Consider the following 4,623-nt stretch of genomic DNA (forward strand, 5'->3'; position numbering starts at 1 on the left):
TACCTGACTCTACCAAATACATAATACACGTCCGTCGTAGGTGATGGGGTGTCCGTGAGCCGTGAGGGTTAACATGCCCCCCTTCCTGATGTAGATTCCGTCCTCAGAAGCTATTGAGTTGAAGCTCGTTCGTCGAGGTGGAAGAGCATTTGAGATGAATGTCCTTAGCCTTCTTCAGTCACTGCAAAATCAAACAACATTGGCACAGTAATTGCAGTTTTAGGTAGACACATTGATTGGTAAAAGAATTTCAAACAATTTGTCAGCAATGAACATTAAATTGCAATGTAATCAAATGCATAAAGAGATGTAAAGGTAAAAAATTAAACAAGTCTGGGGTCGCTAATTTGACGGTCGAAAGGCACTAGAGATCGAACATTAATACCATAGGTAAGCTTCTTAATTTTCAGTGGTCAATTAAGTTGTTTAATCGCGAGAGCCAAGTATTCATGTTCGAGGGCTGACTAGAGGCTATATCTAGAAGACCTTGTAGTTAAGCTACCATAAAAGGAATTTCTCATGAAATCATCACCTGACTGATTACTTTTTCTTTGACCCCCCAAAGTCTTTTCACAGTGATTCAATTTGATGTGTGTCCTTATTTTGTACGCCTTGGGTTTTTTGCTTTTCAAGGAAAAGCGCCCACACTGGAAACCTCTAGGGCTCTAGTACCATAGGCAATACATGTGAGTGAAGTACCAAATCAAGCTGAGATTTCTCTTCCAGCTTAAGATTTTACAGTGTGGCACTTTGATTTTTTGTTTGTTCATTTTCAGCATTTTAATTTTGTAACTTTGGGGGGTCATATAACACTGATACACCTCCCAGGCTCATCACACCAGTAAACTCCCTTTATAATACTTAAGCTAAAGGTCAATAGGGTCAAGCCCACTAGAAAGCCCTAGTACATTTCACACAATGCTGCCTAAATCGGATTAAGAACCTAAGTAACCATTGATTATTAGGAAGGCATTCCCCATGGTATTAAGAGAAGATCTCTAACACCTAACTTGGTCAAACTAGCTTAGTCGGACTGCTTGATTTTTAAACCTAGACAAGTGATTATGACAAAAAATTACATTGAATTAAATGTTTGATACTAAGCAAATGCGGTGAATATTAGGCTACCGATCACAATTAAAGCAGACAATCATAGATGCAAAAAAGATAAGGGGCAATTCTAATGGACAAGAAACACCTGTTTGTGTCGATGGTCGTGCTTGATTTGAAGAGTGAGTCGAGATAAAGATTCCATGAAGGTCCAAATCCTATCAATAGCAACACGCTCTTGTACACACTAGGAAACAAAAGGAATACCTCTAGGAGGCACATTAGTGGGAAAAGAGAACTTTGCTAATCACTCAACTCTAAAACAAAAACACTCCTATCGTACTAATCTTACCTACCCTCCATCACTCAAGTGATGAGGATCAAAGGTGTTTCATGACATAGGTTTTTGTTTCAGTGTACCGGATGTAAATGTGTAGGTCTGGGTCAATGTTTTGACTTTTATTGTGCATACCCGTTTGCTAATTGCTCTTGCTCTTTATTTTTTTTGTTTTTTGTGAGTATAAAGCTTTATATGTACATTCCCTAAGATTGGTGATTGAGAGGTCAGGGAAAAAGGTTGAGAGGGAAACAAATGAATGATGACTGTCAGCCAACACTCCCCCCTTCCTTGGGTAGATCATATCGTTTGAAATGAGCTTGTCACCCTTTGAAACCAATTGTTCCAGTTGGTAATAGGTGGAGATTTTTGCCAGTAGTTTTCTATTACCTTAGGCGCCTCGTCGAGTTGCAAGGGTGGTAAGGTACTCTCCCAAGATCGAACTTGAAGTAGTTCATCAGGTGATTCTCGAACACTGGGAGGTGTGGATTCCTTTGTAGCTTTATGGAGGTCCACTATAGTAGGTGGAGGTTGTGGAGATTCTTTTACCTCTACGGATGCATTACATGAGGAGCTAGAAGCTTCATTGGACTCCCGCCTTCCTGAGCTAGGTGGAACAAATCGTTCTTTCTTTGGTACCCAAACTAGCTCGGGAGCGGGTGTGTAGCATTCTGTGATTTTTTTCTTTCCACGATCATTGATTCGTTTTGGAGCAACGGGATTGGGCTCACATGGGTCAGGTGATAGGTAAGAGCACAATCTACGTTTTGGCACCCAGATTTGATCATTTCCTTGATAGTAGCCCTGGGCTTCCAATAGTCGTTTAGGAATCCACCGCCACGTTTTCTTACTTTTCTTAGAGCGAGTGGGACGTTTCTTACAAGGCTTCCATTTTTTAGCACTAGCTATGGTCACTAAAGAAGCTTTAGGGACCCACTTGTATGTTTTCTTCGTTACATTAGGATGAGTCTTGACAGAAGCTATATGCATTGCTTGTAGCATATTTAAGGGTACAGGCATTTCATCCCCCTCAGGTGTTACCCAGGTCGTCCCCCTATTTCCCCAAGTGTCTATGGTTGCTGCTAGGTGGACCCAATCCACATTGTCCGACTCAGTCATCCCAGGTAGGATATCCATATAAGGAGAGTTCTCCCCAATATCCGTGTCTTCGTTACACGTGTAACAATACTGTAATGGAGCTGAGTGAATTGTTGTGTCTGATCGATTATCAATGATGAATTTATTTCCTAGAGGATGCGTTCGACCACTTAAAAGATCAACTCGAATGACAGAGTCTTGGAACTGTAAGTAGACGTGGTTTTTGGACCAGTCATGCACCATTTTTGCTTCCCTCATGAATGGACGCCCTAAGATCATCTCAAATGACATAGGATGCTTGGAAAAATCCATAACAATGAAAGTCTGCCTTACCTTGTGTCCCAAGACCTTGATCCTGAGATCCTTAAGCATTCCAATAGGCGTAACAATAGATCCATTAGCCATTTTTACCACTACGCTTGTGGCTTCAAGGTGAGGTTGGCCCATAGACTCCCAACAACTCTTTGTCACCATGATGACTCCCGCACCATCGTCAAGGACTCCCTTTACAGTTAATCCTTTAGTAGTGATTGGCAGAGTAGCATTAGATTCATCACCTTCAAAGTATTGCCCCAACTTGTTAACGGGTACTTCAATTACAGATTCATGTCCCGCTAGGTCAGATGGTGGTGCTAAATGTTCCTCATCATTCATTACCGAGTCAGGTTTGTTCATATGTGCAAACTGTGGTAATCCGGCCTGTAATTCTCCATTGAGGAAGGCTCAAAGAGCTGAGACTAGCTCGGGGTCTTTATATAGTTTGGACATGATGGTGGTTCTAACTTCTGAAGACATGAAATCCATCAATTTGGCAACATTTAATGGCATCTTGTGGGACGTAGGACCCTGACAAGAGAATGGTGAAAATGGAATCTCCACTTCCTCAAGGGGGTCGGGCATTCCCTCACCAAACATTCTCTCTAGTAGGAAAGGTGTGTGTCCACTTTCAGATGTCCTACCCTCACTCTCTTCGTGAATGATACTGCGTATAGCTAACGGCCTGTAGTTCTTGTGAGGTTGAACTTGTGTGGGAAACACTGTGTCCGACATCTGGATGTGTTTGGGTTCAGGTTCTAATGTTCGTTGAGTTTCTTCCACCAAACCCCTCAGTTGTTGGAGTCGTTCAATTTCCACTATTGGGTTTGGATAGGTTCCAATCTTTCTCTTGCAATCCTCATTTTTTGTCTCTCGTGGCTTATCTTGGGGGTTCGCAACTGGGTAGTTTAACGTTGAATACTTTTTGGTGTTCGTCGTAATTCCCTCTCGTGATCCTCCTCACTGGCTTTTTCCTTTGTAGTAACAGTTTTGGTCTCCATGGTCTCTATCAAATCTGAGTCATCCTCACGGTCATTCATATACACGGGATCCTCTCCTGTCCCTATGTTAGTCTTTGAACTAGGTTTTGAGCTAGAAGCATTAAGGGATTTCTTTCTTCGTGTTTTCTTCTTTCTCGCTCGGCCAATGGATGCAGCATATCTCTCTTTGAGGATGTAATTTTGCTTTTGGAGCATCGACCGTGTGAGTGCATTCACTGGTGCTATGTTTATAGTTGGTGGTGTCCCATCAACAATCTCTATTATCTTCAATGGTGTGATTTTCGGTGCGTTTGGATTGTTAGGACACTGTGAGATCAAATAATCTATGCCACAACGATTACAAGTGAGTATTGGCATTGCCAATGCACTCCCTTGACTGGTTTGCATTAGTGTGGCATTCTTTTGTATTCTAATGGGGCACTCAGCTACTCGATGTGGTCCACCACATTCGTAGCACTGAAGAGGTGGTCTCCTGGAAAAACTATTAATGTCTTGGCCTCTTGCTGCTAGCGCAGTAGCTTGATATACTGGTTTGATTTGTCCCCAATGGTCTTCCATATAGTACATGGGACACTCCTCAAGCATGTCGACTCCATAGGTGATACTAGAGTCTATGTCCTCTTTGCAATCTACATAAGTACTAGATGACTCGCAACCTATTTGGTTCATAGGTGTAACTCTTGGATGAGGGGGTTGCGGTCCTAGCACTGGAGGTGGCAACAGTGTGGTTTGGACCACATTTTGGGTTCTAGGGACCATGTGCTGTAATGGCAACTGTTGCTCCATGGGTGGGGTAGGCATCAATGCAGGAACTCGAGGTGA

The sequence above is a fragment of the Adiantum capillus-veneris genome, chromosome 8 (assembly GCF_014529385.1).
Source record: "Adiantum capillus-veneris isolate H3 chromosome 8, ASM1452938v2, whole genome shotgun sequence".
In the NCBI taxonomy this organism is placed as follows: Eukaryota; Viridiplantae; Streptophyta; class Polypodiopsida; order Polypodiales; family Pteridaceae; genus Adiantum; species Adiantum capillus-veneris.